The sequence below is a fragment of the Diadema setosum genome, chromosome 21 (assembly GCF_964275005.1).
Source record: "Diadema setosum chromosome 21, eeDiaSeto1, whole genome shotgun sequence".
Classification (NCBI taxonomy): domain Eukaryota; kingdom Metazoa; phylum Echinodermata; class Echinoidea; order Diadematoida; family Diadematidae; genus Diadema; species Diadema setosum.
Window position 1 is genome coordinate 14,597,241 of NC_092705.1, and position 20,765 is coordinate 14,618,005.

A 20,765-nucleotide genomic window follows, 5' to 3' on the forward strand; every position below is an offset into this window, starting at 1 on the left:
TATATAATGCGAGCTACATGTAGCAGGAATGGAATAGCAATTGAAGTTTTCATTGTACTGTGCCATTTGGTGATTTATTGATTGGTTTGAGCGGGTTTGTGCATTTGTGCAAAATATGCAAACTTGGCATGCTTGAGTCGGGCATGTGAAAATGGCACATAAAGAGTATTATTACTAGCAAAGCCATATAACGTCATGCACATTTGAGCAACTACAGACAGTATACCAACTTAAAAATACAATTTTAGCTGAAGTCTCATGCTAAAAAGCTAAAAGTTCAAATCTACACCCCTATACCTGCAAATATCAACCTAAGAGCATTCTTAAAATTCTCTTTCATGTACTTACTGCGCAGACATCTTCTCAAGCCAAAACTTCACAAGGAAGACTTAATAATCATCATGTACATTGTATACTGTGGGCCATTGTATCTTTCATTTCATGAAACACTCAGTTAAAGATTGCAAAAATATTCTCTTTTATATACCCTTCATGAAAACCTGAAATAATAGGATGGTTATCCATCAAATTCAGAGAGAAATAATCTCAAGTGTGCTGTATTAGAATGCTACTAATCATCAAGGTTTGACATAAACTACATACATGTAGTATGTATGTTGTTATTCCTTTATCAAATGTCTATAGCCAATGCGTGCAGTCCAGATCTGTGTTGTATCTGTATGCTGGCGATTATTATTATGACTTTAAAATGGGCAGTGTTATTGCAGGTAGAGTTTTGGCAGACAAACTTGAAGAACCTGACAATTTTGGCATCAGCTCTTTGGCATGAAAAACTGGTTTATTTATAGCAGTAATTCTGTTCCATTCAATGGTGAACTGTCAGTGATCGTTGCTGTCATATGGTACTCAACATAGTTGCATCCACACGCCTACAAGCAGATGGACAACGTGATAAGGCTTTACCACACACTGCTTGCTACTTTCTGGCTATTTTATCACGGCATGCAGCTATTGATAACACAAGGGTTTTTTTTTTTTTTCTTTATGATGTTGCACATTTCTGCAACAAGAGTTGATAAGCACAAATGATAAGGCATGATACAGCATAAGTGTTATAAATTGTAAGTGCTGTAAAGATTTATCGGCAAAATCAAGCACTTGGTAAAAATGGAAGATAACATGATATTCCTACTGATAGCAATGTGAAAATAACAATTGTAGCTGTAGTGGTAGTAATAATGACAATAATGATAATGATGATGATGATGATGATGATGATAATAATAATAATAAATATGATAATGATAACAAATGTAAAAGCAAATTTCTCCCTACTGTATCACACCAAGATTTTAACGGTAAAAGAGTTCATCAACTTAAGTTAGTCTAAAGTATAAGTACACACACATAAACATACATATCATGCAAATCTACAAAATGTATGTACTATTCGAATGGAGACGAAATGCGGCACCTGTGTTTGATACGTTTTGAGCATGGAGATATCTCACCACTTAATAATCAAAACACTGACTTAACTAGATAGTTCATTTACTAACAAACAAATAGTTATACTGGTCTCAAAGACTGCATTTTACCTTTATATTGCAGTGAAGTACAGATTGTTGAGCAAATTATTACTACGACAGTATCAATTCTCATGGTTTGCACAACAGCGCTGGATTTTTATCTTTTCAACCAAAAACACTGTAGAACAAATTCACCATGTTTCATTCTCAACATGACGTTTAGAAAACTAAGCCAGAGCTATCAAGAGTCCAAAAAGCAATGTGATATTGAGGATATAAAAAATAATATGAAATTCAAGAAATCCCAAACCATTTTCATTTCCTATATAGGAGGTAACTTGATCCAGAAATTTACAACCACTTGCAACGGACGCCTACATAATATTTGTACAATACTCCACTTTAAAGCTACAGTTAGTCTATGAAACAAAACACCATTTCAGTTTTTGAGCTACAGTCTTGTACAAAGATATCTTTCATCCATAATCAAACGTATCACTGAATCTCACAAAAGTACTCATGTCACAGTTTTCTCTGTCCTATACAAATTGACACGATTGAACTCTCTATCAAATTATTGCACTACTAATAAGGGAGAAAAATAACTGTAGTAACATATTACTGCACAGTAAAAAAATAAATAAATAAATAATAAGAAAAAATATGAGTACTTTGCAACAGCTTGAATTGAAAGGGGCCAGACTCGACTTAAGCATTCATGCTATTTTCTGCTTCCTACTATCTTTGCTTTTTCTATGTAACTGCATACTTGCAAACAAGTACGATTATTATTGCATTGGATAATAAATTCAAATTCATTCATTCATCCATCAAAATATAGGGTGGAATTAATTGTTCCCTGCAGGCTTTGCAAAAATACAGACACCGGTGTTCTACCAGGTGCAAACAGGCAAACAAATAGCGCACATCAATAACACCAACGACTGATAATCTTTATGGTATTGAAGACGAGTGCTGAGTACCCTTTAGTCAGGTGTCTGTGGGAAATACATATTATAGCAAAATCAGCTAATCTTCAACAGGATAATTAAGCCATTGGTTTTGAAGATGGTTCCGCAAAGAAATAGGAACAGTGCATGGCATAAAATTTCTCTCTGTTAAGCATGGAGTCAAGAATACTGTAAAAGTGGATATTTTCGCACAAGTAATTTTTCACACTCATCCATGGAAGATGAATTTCCCATGTTCATGTTTTTAATTCTGTGAAATCGGGACATTAATTACTGGAACATATATGGCATGCAAAAATGTTCGCATGCTTTTATTTTCGCACTACCTCCTGGTTGCGCAAAATATGCGGAAATTTCCACTTTTACAGTACTTGGTCTAACCCATCAGGTCCTGGGGTCAGTTTGCTGCAGAAGTTATCAAACTTTCATCCTTAAATTGGCAACTCTGAATTTCACTGTGAATCCTGTATTAGAGAAAGATAATAGAACTACTTAAATGCATTTAATTAATGATCTACAATTAATGATCTGCACAAAATCAGAAAGAGTTAGAGAGAGAAACTAGAACTTTAATCTTCTTGGTATGTTGCCAATTTGACAATCAGTTATAAATTTAGCAATCAAGAGGCTTTGAAAATTCTGCACCCAAAATCATATACAGGTGACCCCATTATAATGAAGTTCTTGAGACCAGCAGTTTTCTTTGTGTTTTTTTTTTTTTGGGGGGGGGGGGGAGTTATATCAAAAATTTGTCACGACCAAACAAATTAAGTATAAAGACAATATATTATAGATAATAATTTTTGGACTGGAATGTTTACATTGCTGTAACAAAGTTTCCTTATAACCATGTAATTAATAACAAATCATAAGTTTGAACAAGATAATGCACCAAATCACTGATTCACTTGTGTGTGCTTTCTAGGATTTCACTGATGACAAGTAAATCACTTAGTATCCTAGTACTTACATGATGAAGGTTCCTTCTTTGGCAAAATTTCAAAATTTGTAACCCAATCTTATTCAAGATTTTTCTTGGAATCATATATATGGCTGCCAGGCTGTAACACTCAGATAGCTGAATGGTAAAGCAGTGAGATGTTTCCTTCCTGTTTTCTCTGAATACTTTACAGCATGTTCTCAGAAACAGACAAATGTATCAGGTCAAGCCATGCCTTCATGCAGCCATCATAGCGTACACATGATGCACTGTCTTCGGAAATTGTTCATTTTATACCAAATCTAAAATTTAGCTTTCTACGATGACAAGGAATGACAGACCAATGACAGCAAACAGCACATTGATTTGAAGAAATCGGCAAAAGTTTTCAATTCTATTCAGCAAGAGCATTAACACTTGTGCATATTATGGGTTTCTTCATCTATGGTCATCATGGCAAAGAGAGCTTTACAGAATAAGTCGATGTCAATCCACCAGACACAGGAAATCAGCAGTTCAAAACAGTCAATTTATGGGGTTTTGATTGGTTGGTCTGTTTCCAACCTTTCTTTTAATACCCCACGAAAATTAAATCATTCGCTCAACTGCACTGTTTCTGTCTATGCAGTGCACATCTTCATATATAGTCATAATGTGCATATTTGAAGAATGGAGCGGCCATGTTCATCGTACCCCGACGACATCGAGGCACGGCAAGCCAAGCGCTGGGGTATCAAGTGTCATTCTGCCTAGCGATCTGTTGCCATTGCGACCATCGTGGCGGTAGCCGCTCTGCGTCTGTTTTGATTCCTGCCAATAAATTTGACTCTTCCTCCCAGAGGAAACGCCTAGCAAGGTCTGCCCCATTTCCGAGGCCCACGATGAAAGGAGGGCTCCCTCGTGGGTCAACGTTTACTTCTATCTCTCCTTCTCTCTCTCCCTATGATGACGATCTACTTTTTTTTATATCATGTAGACGCTTTTCAAGTTTCTAGTATCAGTCATATGGGTAATATCTTTAGAAAATCTATGGTTCTTTCTTTAAAGTGAAACTCCAGACTACTCAAAAGTTAGTCTGAAAAGAAGGAGTAAAATTATACAAGCACAACATGAAAATTAGATCAGAATCAGATAAAAAGGAGGGTAGTTATGAAATTGTGAAGTTTTAACTTTTCTTCACAAGTTTTAACTGTTCTTCACAAAAATAGTTCTTGAACTGTCATATGAATATATGCAAGTGGTGAGTTGCTTATGTAATTGCCTTACAACTTTTACCATAGTTTCTACATAAAATCTAGAATATATATACTGTATATATGTTCAGCTTTGTTTTTTGTTTGTTTGTTTGTTTTTTGTTTGGTTTGGTTTTTTTTTTTCTTGTTTTTTTTTTTTTTTTTTTTTTTTTTGGGGGGGGGGGTTGCTTTACAATGCTTCGAGCAAGGTACATGTACCAGGTCTCACTCCAACCCACCCTACGGTTGACAATGAGGATAAAGTGCCTTGCCTAGGGGTGCAACCCCTGCTGCTAGAGGACTTGAACCAGAAACCTCGTGATTCAGAGCCTGTGGTCCTATCCACTGAGCCACAATGGCTTCTGTTCACAATTTATGCAGGCACAAAATTTACCTGGAGACATTGGTCTTCTGGAAAATTCAGCAAATTCAAAGGGATTTCAAAAGGATGCTTTCATTGCCCATTTAGACTTACAAAATTTTATCTCATACAATTGTACATTTACTTGTCACTATATGTTACACTGACATTCAAACATAATAGTTAAAATCAACAAGGGCATAAAGAACAGGAACAAAAAAAAATCACTGCCAAAATTAAGTTTGGTACATCATAATCAAGTTTGAAAGTAACATCCCCGACCATTATTTTCTTCTTTCTTCATGGTCACAAGGCAGCAGATGTCTTGTTACAAAGCAACATTCTGACAACAAGCTTATTTTTTTAAACCATTTGTATTTGTAATTACAATCCCAAAATGTCTGGGTAATTCATAAAGTTATATTTGCCAGACGGTTTGTTTCTTGTTGTTGTTGTTGTTGTACACAGGTGTTTTTTCCTGTTTGTCTCAAATACTTTCCTGTTGTAACAGTTTGCATTCCAATCAGAATCTATATCAGGTTCTTTTCTTATCTCGACTTTTAAAAAGGTCATGTAGTTAACATTGGCAAAGCCCTTCCTAACTGTTTCAACAAGAGCACAGTTCAGTTCAAAGTCTCACATGTCTGCATGTTAAGCCTAGATATACATCCATGTGTGTTTGTATTATGAGTATTCTACAACTAATTGATGCATTCTACAGCAGTTGTACATGTTTGAATATTGGACTTGGAAACACTCTTGGAAAGTCTGTGGCACTACTGTTACAGTGGAAATGGATGATATTTTTGTTAGGAGATATAGTTGTTAAAGTTACTCACAATGATAATGATGATGATGATGATGATGATGATAATAATAATAATGATAATAATAATAATAATAATAATAATAATAATAATAACAATAATAATAATAATAATGATAATAATAATAATAATAATAATAATAATAATAACAATAATAATAATGATAATGATAATAATAATAATAATAATAATAATAATAATAATAATAATAATAATAATAATAATAACAAGAATAACAACAATATTTGTGGTTGTCTGGATAGGTATATTTCCACTAAAATATTGTGTACAAAACAGCATGTAAATTGATCGTGGTATTAATCTACAATCCACTGAAAACTGTCTTTTTGTTTTCACAAAGAAATATCTTGTCAAATGATACAAAATCATGTCCTTGAGAATATAATTCAAAACCTCACACACTAACCCTCCCCTCCCCATCTCTTATGTTTGTCTGATTATCTGTACCTTAAATCTATTACGTTCTGTGTAATATGCTGCATATTTTGCAAGCATTTATATTTTCCAGATTGCAAGCTTTTAAGACAATTTTGCAATTGACAACCAAAGTGTGTAGACTAAGAAATAAGTATCATACATGTACCTTTTCACGAGTCAAAATTTGTAATTTCCTACCAGTTCATAGCTGCCATTTTGTTGATTTTGCAAACATCACTCAGTTCACAAAATGTGTGAATATAAACCACCACTGAATATATGTCATGCACATTATACAATTTATTATGGAAGTCTAGAGGTAAAAGTTTGTCTTCCAAAAATAGCAAGGGAAGGGAAATATTGATTTTCAACTTTCTGATAACCACATCCATTAGATTGCTTTTTAGCAAATTATGCAAATTGATGTAATTTTCTACCGGAATGAGATTTACTATGATTGCATGCTGACAGGTCGATTTTTAAAAATAACGGTGTTTCCAAGTAGTCTGAAGGCAATTCGGGAAAGCCGTACAATCGTGTCTATCACGACTTGGCTAATCTACAGGAAGCGTTTCCTTTGCCTTCCAGAAGACGACAGCGCTTGGCGAGCTGGCCAGATGGTGGGTCTCCTAGCTTCCTCCGCTCCCCTCCGGCTCACGGGCAGGAGGAGAAAAAAAAATAGCTGGCTCTCTCAACGTCCCATGTAAAGGCTTTAGGGCTTATCGGCTTAGGGCGTATCAGCACCATTATAGCTCTACAGTAGCTTAATAGATGACGTACTCACATATCAACAAACCTTCTAACACTACACATTGAAGAACATTGTTGCAATACGATGTAATGAGCAACCATTTTGCAGTACACATCCTACTATTTCTTCAACACCTGTTCCACAGACAAGCACTGAAGGGTAAAACCTGTAAAAATATGTGTGATCTAGGAGTATGATAAAAAGAAGGTTAAAATGACTAACAACAGTGAGATTTCCTTTCAAAATTTCTATGACCTTAGGTGACCTGAAATACAGGCAAAGCTTCTAGTATAAAAATAGCTTTACATCTGAGTGCCAAACTGATCATACAGTGATCAGCATTCTGTGATCTTTGCTATCGAGGTCTATCATTTGAACTTTAAAGCCACTATTTAAAGATAATAAAAAGTTTTGGTACCTCAAAAATTTCCTTGTCTTAGTTTGTGTTTCAGGTTAAAGTACCTTTCATATAACTAACACTGTGAGACTTACTCGCCCTAAAGTGCTCTCATGTCTTAGTAATCATGCAATTAACTGCGACCAGCAGCCCCATACGCATAGCAACCAGCAGTCCCATACGCACAGCGTAATCGGGCTTCGCATTGTAGCATTCAGGATCATGACAGATTTAGTATCGCGGGATAAATGTTAACTTAAAATCCCAAAAATTCTTCAATTTGAAGACTTACCAATTAAGGTGAAGTATTGAAAACAGGCTTTGGACAACGTTTGGTTCTACCTATAGTCCCTTTCTGTTCGAATTGATGACTGAATGTGACTCGGCCGAGAGGACCTTGGGAGAGCTACATACACCATGTACACTGAATACTACAGCCAGTGCATGCGAACACATCACATGCGCACAAATTTCAAATCCCATATCAACGGATAAGATGTTTGTGTGCGCATGCGTTGGCCGTAGTAGTCAGTGTATGCATCAGTCCATGGTGTATGTAGCTCTCCCAAGGTCCTCTCGACCGAGTCACATTCAGTCATCAATTCGAAAAGAAAGGGACTATTGGCAGAACCAAACGTTGTTCGAAGCCTGTTTTCAATACTTCAACTTAATTGGTAAGTCTTCAAATCGAAGAAATTTTGGGATTTTAAATTGACATTTACCCGCGATACTAATTCTGTCATGATCCTGAATGTTACAATGCGAAGCCCCATTATGCTATGCGTATGGGGCTGCTGGTCGCAGTTAGCTATGCGTACAATGGGCTGCACGCTGCTGGTCGCAGTCAGTGGTTTCGTACAATATTTATCGACGCTGTACGGCGACGGCGATGGTACGAAACCATTATTGCATGATTACTAAGACATGAGAGCACTTTGGGGCGAGTAATTCTCACAGACAACGTACTTTAACGTGAAACACAAACCAAGACAAGGAAATTCAGGGAAACTTTTGAGGTACCAAAACTTTTTATTATCTTTAACATTGGGAGTAGTGATTTGTTGCATGTATATATACTGTAGTTAACTTGTTCCCCACGACACCCTACCACACAAACATTTCGCAATAAAGCCATAAATATAAGGAGACACAGAATATCACTAATTTGCTCAATATACAAAACCATAACTATAGACGGTTTATTCTAGAAACAAAACAAAGAGGTCCCTATAGAAGGTGGTATCTTTTATTACGACTACTTTGTTTTACTTTGTTTTACTTTGCTGTTGGATATCTCAGCCATTTCAAAATCAATTTTCATCAAATACAAACTTGAATTCCTCTTAGAATCCTATGCTCTTTCCTATTTCACGAGAGGTTTCTCATTATCTCACAAAAAAAAAAAAAAATAGAAACCTGAAGCCCCATCTCAACCAAAACTATACCACCCCATTAACTGACAGCTATTCATCAAATGGTTAAAATCACTTCACAGATCTACAATGAGAGAGCTCTTATCTGTGATACATACTTAGGAAGTTAATGATCACTTTAGTCTCTAAACAATGTAAGTTAGCCCTCAAAGACCCAGCTGTGTTTACCATGCCACTAATTATTTCATGTAGTTAAATCATCAGTTGTAAGTACAGAGTAAACAAGGTACATTGAAGAGACCGATGACCAAAAAAAATAGCTCTGAATGTCAACACTGAAGGCGAATTCACAAAGGTGGTACAATTGAAACCATGGTTTAAACCATGGACAATTTGTATGGAGCGCCAAGTGTCGCATGGCCTACATGTATTTCGTCACGAAATCAGTCATTTCGTCGACGAAATGATCATTTCGTTTATGAAATGAACATTTCATCAACGATTCGTCGACGAAATGACTGATTCCATAACGAAATAGGCCATGCGACACTTGGCGCTCCATACAAATTGTCCATTTTGGTTTCAATTGTACCACCTTCATGAATTTGGGCCTGAAAGTTCCAAACATATTATGTGAATGCAACTTGTTGAAACACAACAAGGTGCCTTCTATATACATGTAATGTAGGAACATAGAATGAGAAGTTGCCTCTTAAAAATGCACCTAGATTGCTCTTTAGGGCAAGAGAGCTACAAGATGCAAACACAATGTTCTATTAAATCTCATCCTGGCACCTTACTTAGCGTAAGAAAGCAAGAAGGTGATTTCTCAACAATGAGAGTCGCACAGGCACATTTCTACAAGACACTCTTCTAATGCCACACGTTTCAGTTTCCGTAGAAAATGACGCACAGGAAAACGAGGATATAGAATGCCCAGTGCTCAGGGAAGGAAGAAGACAATGGCAGAATGGAAAGAGAGTTTGCATAAATTTAGGATATTCATCTGTTCACAGAGATCATATTCAAGGGGTGGATCTAGCTATTTGATGGGGGGAGGGGGAGGTTCGCCCAATGACAATTTTCTTGTCAAATTGGCTGACAAGCAAAAAAAAAAAAGTATTCATATATTTTTTTTTGCTGCCACTTCCCTCCTCAAATCAGCTGACAACAAAAAATAACTAGAAATGTCGCTTTGGCGACTGGTATGCCTCCGCCATAATGCATGATTTTCCCAATAGGTCTAGATAGTACATGTGGACAATGTGTGATTACATTTTCACAAAATTGGCAAAATATTGAAATGACAAGTTTGTCACAAATGTGTTGAATGTTCACCTTCCTTGACCTAGGTTTAATTAGATGAATAGGAGAGCATGTATCTAGGGATTTAAGGACTTTAACTCGACTTTGACCCATTCAAACATTTAGGCATTGAGTAATTTTCAAGGTACAGGTGCGGAGAAAAAGTGCAATTTCTGAATTGAATAGTAAATTGTTACCATTTTCATCTGGCCCTTGACCCTAAAATTCATAAGATAATCACTTTCAGGTAGAACATGCATAATATGTACTAAGTTTCAAGATAACTTGAGCCACTTCCGAGATATGGAGGAAAAAGTTAGTTCAGCACTTTCACTTGATCTTTGACTTTTGACCTTTGAGGCAAAAAAAGAAGAAAAAAAAAACTTTCCAGAGAATTTCTATTAGGTTACACATGTATGCATACACCAAGTGTAAAAAAAAATAACCCTGCTGGCATTGCATGAAAGGAGGGAAATAGTAAAATTTTTGACCTTTGACCCCTGACCTCTGACCCCATGAACCCTACATTCTCTAGATAATCACTTCCAGTCAGTATATGTATATACTATGTTCCATGAAGATACCTTGAACAATTTTCCAAGGTATGGAGAAAAAAAAAGAAGTTTTAATATTTTTACTTGACCTTCTGACCTTTGACCTTTGACCTCATGACCCAAACTTTCACCAGAGAATCTTAATTGGGTAATACATGTATACACTAAGTTTCAAGAAAATATCTTCAGGCATTCAATAGATACGGTGGAAATAGTGAAATTTTATGTATTTGACCCTGACCTTTTGACCTTTGACCTTTGACCTCATGACCCAAACTTTCACCAAAGAATCTTAATTGGGTAATACATGTATACACTAAGTTTCAAGAAAATATCTTCAGGCATTCAATAGATATGGTAGAAATAGTGAAATTTTATGTATTTGACCTTGACCTTTTGACCTTTGACCTTGAGCACGTGCACCCAAAAGTTGATAGGCACAACTTCACCCCCTAATACACATACATGCCAAGTTTCATTAGGATACCTCAACAGGTTTTGATAGTTACCTTGTCCACAAAATTCATTACGGACGGAAGGACGGACGGACAGACGGACGGACAACCCGAAAACATAATGCCTCCGGCACCACTTCGTGGCGGAGGCATAAAAACAACAACAACAGCGTTTGGCTGAGCCTGAGAAAGAGTGCTAGGAACATACTGTGTGGGTCTGGACTCATGCTATTTTTCGATGGACATCACATTTTCACATGACAGCCCAAGGGGGGGGGGGGGGTTTAGACCCCCACCCCACCCCGCCACTCTATTACCAGATGTGAGAGCTGATGGTGTTTATCCCATTCCGTAAACTCTCACCCACTCTACTGTATACGCTATATATGTAGGGAGTCTAAGTTATCTTGAATCGGAACTTCCCAACTATTCAGCAAGTGGTCAAATTTGCGATCATGGAGTACAGAAAATGAACTGAGAAATGTATGCTATACACGTCACATTCGTGTCAAGATTAGAGTTAATGATTTCATGCGTTGCTAAATTCGCTTAGTACCCGAATATTGTAAAACGAAGAATGTGCATTTTAATTTTGCGCATTTCGTGAGAGCCAAGATTCATGAAATTAAAATGCATGTAAAAGTTCTTGTCTACAGTATACGCATTGAATATCAGAGGCAACTCGCGAACATTTCATGTCGTGAAGAAGGCTGTCGGGTCCAATTCGAGAAAATTTCATGCTGTGAAAATATTGTGTTTTACAGTTTTTAGCAAAATTTGCAAAAACAAAAACCTCGCAAAGTATATGATGTACATTTGTATGTTGGATACAGCAGTTTGTAGATTGAAGCAGTGAGATAGTAATTCTCTATTTTAGTCTCTTAAAGACTCTTTTAGACTCTAAAGTGTATTCGCATTGGAATTACTGCAGTATTATAAAAGCCATGGTAATTTGTTGTCACCATTCTCAATGATGACATATCACAGTGAAAGACACCATGGTACAAAGTGTATTTCAATTCAATACATTTGTATGTTGGATACAGCAGTTTGTAGATTGAAGCAGTGAGATAGTAATTCTCTATTTTAGTCTCTTAAAGACTCTTTTAGACTCTAAAGTGTATTCGCATTGGAATTACTGCAGTATTATAAAAGCCATGGTAATTTGTTGTCACCATTCTCAATGATGACATATCACAGTGAAAGACACCATGGTACAAAGTGTATTTCAATTCAGTACCATTCTCATTCACAAAATACTGCTTTCTGGCCCAAAGGTACAATTCTCTGAGGTAAGCACTGCACATACGCTTATCTCCTACAGGGAAAAGACAGGAAATGTGTCAGGTCACCTGACAACAACAAACGAAAAAACACAGACTAAGATTTTTTGGTTACAGTAGGTCTGTATTCGAATAGTCCTTCAAACAGCACTCAAAACAGTATATTTCATTTCAAGGTTTTTGTTTTCACAAATGTTGCGAGTCAACTGATATTTTGCAATTATTAACAACTCACAATAATTGCCTCCTGTTTCCTACACATGAATACACTGCATATCATAATCCAAGGTGTAAAATCACTGTTTCTCCTAAAACTAAAAGGGATAGTTCTTAGTATATCGCATTCCATCACTCTGTAGAGATCACTGATTCAACCACATGCAAAATTGTCCTGCAAGTCTCAATTCACGACATATGATAGGTCACAAACTATGCTGTATAGATTAATACTGAAAAGATGTTTTGATGAAAATCATTATTAACCATTTCTTTTAGGTTCCTTGTGATTTATATTTGTAACAACATGCTTCAGTATCTTTGTGAAAAGAACTATACAACTGTGTATTGCTCTAGGTTACTTCTGGTAATCTCTAAACTTTACATTAATTATACAGGTATACCAGAATTTCCAGACAAAAGTGCAAAATGAGTGCATGTCACCTGAACAGAGCAAAACAACAGGAGTTGCCCCTCCCCCCACTGCTATGCTGTTCATTCAGACATGAATGTATGAGATTGAGTTGTTACATTGTATTACTACTCCCAAGTCCGGACAATGAAGATTGATAACAACCGATGGTATCGAGAGATGACACATCGCACTACGGAAAACACAGTCATGAAGAAGACGAAGTACTTTGAATTAGTTTTGATGACCAGATAATATAAACAATAAGATAGCCAACCACATCTTCAATGAGCTTTCACAATGACAGCTACAAATTAACTCATTAAAATACAATTCCACACAATATTTCAGTTGACAAATATAATCTAAAAAAAAAAGAATAAGATGAAGACAATGGTTAAAGATTAATTAGATTTGATCAGACACAAATTAGTAGAAAGTCTCGAATTTCAAAGCTTCAATTTATTTTTTTTTCACCAAATGGCAAGATATTGGTCACAACCAACCCAATGCTACTCGACTACGGTGATCCTGTCATCAACTCACAACCCTCTCTTGGAATTTGCCTTGAGCCCCAAAATATCCTAAACATCATAATTCAGTAACAACCACAAACCTTACCCTCAACCCCTCCCTTAAAAAATAATAATAATAATAATAAACAAACAAATAATAAATCTATACTGATCGTCTTCATGGCTAAATCATTGTGTCACACACACACCCACAAAGAAAAAATTGTGGAAATTTCTTTTTGATTTTATGTTGTTGTTTTTCTTTTAATAAAAATTTAGAGAAGATCTTCTGGTTTGAGTCCACTGGTAGCAGCAGATGTGCCCACAAGCATTGCCTAGTTCTCATTGCCTAGTCATCAATGCCTAGTCCTCAATGCCTAGTCCTCATTGCCTAGTCATCATTGCCTAGTCATCAATGTCTAGTCCTCATTGCCTAGTCATCATTGCCTAGTCATCATTGTCTAGTCATCAGTGCCTAGTCCTCACTGCCTCGTCCTCATTGCCTAGTCCTCATTGCCTAGTCCTCACTGCCTAGTCCTCACTGCCTAGTCATCATTGCCTAGTCATCATTGTCTAGTCCTCATAGCTTAGTCCTCACTGCCTAGTTCTCATTGCCTAGTCATCATTGCCTAGTCATCACTGCCTAATCCTCATTGCCTAGTCCTCATTGCCTAGTCCTCACTGCCTAGTCCTCATTGCCTAGTCCTCATTGCCTACATTGCCTAGTCCTCCAAAGAGAACATGGAGCTGTCAGCCCCATGGTTGCTTGGTTTCAAGCATTTATTGCTTCCTAAGCAGTCATGATTATAAAAACAGACCACAACTATTTAAAACTTTACTTCACATCTAAACACCACTCTCAGTGGCAATCCACTCGGAACAAGCAAAGAAGCACAATGTACAAGTAATCTACATGACCCCATTCTCACTCCAAAGATAAGATCAATGTAAAGTGACTTAATCGTGAGTCGACTGCCACAGTACATTAATGTTTATAAAGCATGAGAGGAATTGCAGGCCAGATTGGTCAAGGAAGCCTACTACACGATAGATCGGGTGGCCCATCTCACACAGTAAATTTGGTCTATGTTGGAATAAGAATATGAGTGTGAGTAGATAAAATGTATACTTCTGTTTATCTAAGTGCATGTTTATCACCACCTTCACCTCAGCTTCTTTTGGACACCACTAATGTGCGCTTGCATACAATAGGTGCCAAGTTCAAAATATTTTTATGAGTGAGATTTTCATGACTCGGTGTCTCCGCTCACGCGCGTGTGCCTGAGCAAAGCGACTGAGAGAGGGGAGGGTGTGGGAGGGGGTGTCCGCCCTCCAATGGTAGGGAGCTTTTTCAATTTTTAGCTCTTAATGGTGCAAGCTGGTGCATTCGTAAGTGATTATTTTTTACCTATTTTGAAAGACAAAAGGGAAATATGTGACCGTGCATTACAAAACGAACAAAAAGTCGCACACACTGAGTTTGTGTGAGGACTGAAAATAGGTGAAATTGGTCAACCTCGCTGATCTTGACTTTTTCATATTTTCTGAAAGAGCAAGTCTTCTTCTACATCATGCTAAAATTTTGAATCATAAAATGGGCAGGAAAGTGTGTTTTTTTAGCAGTTTATCTCGAAGTTTCTTGGTAGAATAGTGTGATTAGGTGTGTCTTTAGAGTCCCCTTTTCATTTTTTAAAAACCTTGTACATACTCTTCACTTTCAACTCTAATAAGCTTTGAAAGGATAATGCTGCTGCTTTGAAAGTTGGCATTAATTATGGACAGAATGTGTTAATAAGGCATGCTTAATTTCAGTTTAATCTGATAATCCCTTCATTGTTGTTACTCTGGTGGTTTACTTCCTGTTTTTGTCCCATTCATTGCACAGCCAGCACAGCTTGGTAAAGATTTAGCACTTGAATAGACACTGTACTTCAGAGCCTCTTTTCTCAGTTCGCACTTTTCCCGACTGTGTGCTTTTTTTCCAATATTTAGATAGGTTAGGAGAATCCATACTGATTTGAGTTATCATTTTAAAGCTTAAAGTCTGCTCTTTCAGAACATGCTCTTAACTAAAATTTCATGTCTGGCAACTTTGTGTTCGTTTTGTGATGCAGGGTCACATCATGCCTTCAATTGCAACTCTCACTTTATCGATGCGTGAGAAAAATGGGTGCTATGCGTGAGATCGTGAGAAGGACCCTAAATGCTTGAGTCTCACGCAGAATGCATGAGACTTGGTAGCTCTGCATACAGTAAATCTTATGTGATATTGCTGGATACGTTGTTCTTTTCTGTGTACATATACAAACGTACTAACTGTACCAAATTTCCTTTCTTTTGTAAGAATTCATTTAAAAGGAAATTACATCCTTTGCACTACTTCACTTTAAAGTTGTTAACAACCTAAATAAGAAAGATTTCTAAATTACATTGTATTTTCATACAAATCCTTGTGAGAGCTGTGAAGCAGCATTTTTAAAACAGCACCTGATCTCATCTGCATACAGTGATTGTTATCAATGTCACGTTTTGTCAACAAAAAATTAAAAATTAATATTCCATAACTTTCTCTCTTTTTTTGATCGCCATAATGACTTTTTATTGTCATGTTTGTTTGACTTTCATTTTTCATTACAGCCGAGTTGACCACGGAGTGGTGTTTCCCCTTTAACAATCTCTCATGTGGGTGTCTGAAAGCTATCATCGTCATTTTCCCAGGCTTCAATCTCCCACGACAGGATATATCTTTCATTTACAGAACAATAATTATTGAATCCGAAAGCGAAAGGCTGGTGCCTAGTGTTCCATAATTAGGCTTATCGAAAACTTGAAAGTTTGTCATGATATACCGGTAACACTTTGAAGAAAGCTGCCAGAATACACTGGCTCTGGTCACTCTTGATGAATTAAGCACCAAGGTAAATATATAGTGAGGGTTATCAAGACATACTGGTATGATATAGTACTACAAAGAAACCCTAATATCATAACAAGATCACCAGGACCACCAATTTTACCTTGTTTTAACCGGTACTTCAATGTAAACATACTAAATAAAGACCAGCTAATTACAGCAAAAGAAGATCAGGACTGCCAAATTCATCACCTTCTTAAAAGTGGTACAGTACCTCCTTGAACAGTGTAAGTGAGCTTGGTACAACAGGATTTTTCCTTTTACTCACTTAAAAATTGCGCCCACATCACCAGGGCAAGTCAGCTGTAGTTGCAGACTACTCTGGCTCGGTCTGACCAGAGTACACTTCCCATCCCACTCCAAATTGGTTTAAAGTGGAACAACACTTTATATCCAGTGGACTATTGAAAGTGCAGTCAGGCAGAATGATTGAAAACTGAACATAGACTTATAATTTCTGCTAATTTCAATTTTTACATATTGTGTATGATTCATATCTGCTACACATTTTAACACAAAGTACTGGATGTGATGATGTGATCAGCTCACAACTCTCAATTTGATGTGCACCTTAAGAGGCAAAATACGAAACAAGTTTTTGGTACCGGTAAATAATTTATCAACCGCGAACCCCTCCCCCTTAACATCATCAGTGCAAAGCTGTGACAACTCCACATTTCAATGTTAACCCTAAAAAGACTGGGGGGGGGCCTAAAAGGCCCCCCCCCCTCGACATTTCGCGCGATTACTCAGCAACACGCAATGCTCTCGCCACGATGCTCTATGACTTTTTTCTTTCGAGTTTCCCGCACATTTTGACACCAAATTTGTTACGCCCGGGGGTACGGTTCTGAAGTTACATAACTTTTTGTACATGGACGTGAGACCGAAAATGGCTCAAAAATGTGATTTTGTGTACAAAGTCAATACAAATTGAGTTTTATCACATGGTTCATATAAATATGCTTATTTTTACTCTCAATGGCTAAAATCAATTTGTTTTAGTAGTATTATGCTTCAAAAAGGGTCTGCCACAAATTTTGCTGAAAAAAAAACAACAAAAACAAAATGTCGCAAAAAACAAAGAAATACATAAGAAATTCATAAAACAATAAAATAAATAAGAAATTAATTTTGATACCGAATTTTTTTTCAAGTAAATTTGCTAAGAATGCCACAAAGAATATCTAGACCAAAAATGAACACTTTTGGAGCTTTATTTACTGATTTAGATCAAAAAGTCTGATTTCTTGCATAAATTAGCATAATTAATCAAAATAAAATAAAAGAAGACTACTTTGGAAAATTTAAATATGCGATCTTGTAGATTACATCGCACACTACCATTATGCAAATTTCCGCGGCGATCGCGCGATCCACGGCCGAGATCTTAAGGGGGGGGCCCTTTAGGCCCCCCCCCCCAGTCTTTCAAGCTACCAAAATAGCCCAGTCTTTTTAGGGTTAAGTATTATACTTTTTTTTCACTTTGACATATCAAACAAAATATGACAAAATTAAAAGGTCTGTTTGCTTGATAAATACCAAATCGTGGTACTCTAAAAGCCAACATGAAAATGGCGTGGCTCGTCTCTTTAATATAGCTCACGGGGAAGGCACATGTAATATCAGGAAATGACACCTATCCCACGATTGTATGAGGTGCTGATTCCAGCTGTGGTCTAAAATAGACGTGTTTTATAAACACTCTTTTGAAATATTAGAAGCAACCTGCTTCTTTTTTTTCTCTCCGACTTGTTGGCATTATATAGAAAGAGTAGTCAGAGTTCCATTCTATATCGCTGTGAACATTTCAAAATCTAATTTGATGATCTAGTTTTCTCCCATTTCTACACTATCTTTATATTCAAAACAGACTCCTGGCTTTAAACATTCAGATGTTGTTCAACAGGTAATGCACAGTTATTGCAGTAAAGTGCACTTGCCGAGTTGAACTTAATCATGCCCACTGATCTACAGATTGCCACCTTTTGAGCACTAGAAGACAGCCTTATGAATATTGTTAGAACCTCAATGTATATGATATGGTGAACAAGTGTGCAATAGATGTTAGTTAGCCATCAACTTTAAGTGAGGAACTTGATGCTTGTTTTGTGAACAAAGTTATTTTGTTAGTAAATATCAAATATTAAGTTGTCACCAAGTTATTGTCTTTTTAAAGAATTAAGATTTTTCCTAACCCCAGCATTCCAGTTCAGTGTATTCATAACAAAACTGACTACCGGTAAATGAACAATCATCATGAATAACGAATATTACACATTTTAAACTGTGTTCATAAAATTGCACACAATCTCAGAATTACATGCATTACGACCACATTGAATGACTCAGGCTCCTCTTACGTAAATTCTTCACACACTTTTTTTTTTATTTCACGATCCTAGAAAGTTATTTGAAATTGGCAGTTTAGCACACCATGTAAGATCTACAACATCCATTATAGAGCAACATTTGAAACTATTTCTGTGTTGTTTGCCAAATGTGTGGTACTGTTAAAATTATTTCTATGGAAAGAGTTCCTTTTTGGGTAGCCACCCAAAACTTGTGTTATCAGAATATCTACATCTGTAACACCACTACAGGGAAATGTTACTTCATGGGAAGAGGGGAATATCATCATAATCCATGCAAACACATGTTTGGGTGAAAAAACATAACATTACCAATGGAATCAGGGGCGGATCCAGGGATTCCATAAAGAGGGGGCACCTTTACAAAATTAATGGGGGGCACACACGCCACCCCCCCCCCCCCATTTTCTTTTAATCTCTTTTGTTACAACAAAAAATAAAGGGGGGTGTGCACCCTGTGTGCCCCTCTCTGGATCTGCCACTGCATTAGGACCCTATTGAATGACTCAGGCTCCTCTTACTTAAATCCTTAACATTTTTTGTTTGTTTGTTTTCTGCGATCCTAAAAACTTAGCTGAAATTGGCAGTAGCACACCATGTCAGATCTACAACATCCACTTAGAGCAACATTTAACACTATTTCTGTGTCATTTGCCAAATGTGTGGTACTGTTAGGATTATTTATGGAAAGAGTTCCTTTTTGGGTAAGCAACACAAAACTTGTGTTTTCAGAATATCAACTCACCAACCAACCTTACTGCAGGAAATGCTATCTATAGGAAGAGTGGAATATCATCATAATCCATGTTTGGGTGAAAAAGCATAACAATGGAATGTCTCAACATTCCTCTATACTTTCATCCAGTGCTCGGCATCTCCAAGACAAATCAAGACAAAGACATCCCTATCTCCAAGACAAATTCTGGAGACAAAGAAAAAGTTTCACATTTCACTAACTAGAGAAGTACTCTGAGATCGCAGATCTCCGCCAAGCATGCAGCTCATTTCCACCACTGATCTTGTTCTTCCATAGAGATTTCAGTGATTTCTACCCATACGTACTTATAGCAATGTTGTGTGCTGAAAGTCGCCTGATTTCCCAATATAGAAGCCTTTGTTGCATCATAAACCCTCAGCTGCACGGCGCGCCTCGCCCTAGTAGAAACTAGAGCACACACTTTAGTGCGCGCATGCAAACTTCAAATACGCACAGCCTGAACTCCCAAGTTCATTGACCCTACCTGCCAAAATATCAAAAATCCTTCATAAATTCCCCCAAAATTCTTGTGTCACTACCAAAATTTAATCATCTGTTACTTGTATCATTCTAAACCTTTCCTGCAAGTTTCATCTAAATCTGTTCACTACTTTTTGGGTTATTTTGCACAAGGACAAACAAACACACAAACCAATGTACCAGGTAACGAAAACATAACCTCCTCCCTTGGCGGAGGTAATTACAAGAAAAGTTTGAATGAAATGCCACTTTACTAGAATTTGTTGAGGACAGTTTAGGAAAGAATTCAAATCAAATATAATTCTATTTTCATTCATTCCTTGCAAAGCACCATATTAATTTCCTTTCTTTAGATGGTATACTGTAAAACAAGGAATTTTCGCGTGCACTTTAATTTTGCGAATTTCGCGAGCGCCAAGATTCGCGAAATTAACATGCACGCGAAAGTCCATGTTTACATTATATGCATTGAATGCCAGTGGCACTTCGCGAAAATTTCATGCCACGAAAAAGGCTGTCGGCTCCAATTCGCGAAAAATTCATGCCGCGAATATTTCATGTTTTACAGTATTTGATCTTTCAAATAAAATACTCTACTAAAGCATGTTCCATCATGTTTTTAATATCTTCTGCACTTAAATTTTTTTTTCCCACTGCAACTGATTTGCTGCTAGAGATTAAAGCATTTATGTACACATTCACTGTTGCCAGCACAATGAAAG

General features: G+C 36.8%; 1 protein-coding gene across 1 annotated transcript in view; it reads right to left on the bottom strand.

Moving 5' to 3' along the window:
- LOC140244550 (phosphatidylinositol 3,4,5-trisphosphate 5-phosphatase 1-like) overlaps positions 1 to 20,765 on the bottom strand; it is a 121,439-nt gene that overhangs the window by 99,795 nt on the left and 879 nt on the right. The gene's annotated exons all lie outside the window — the stretch shown is intronic.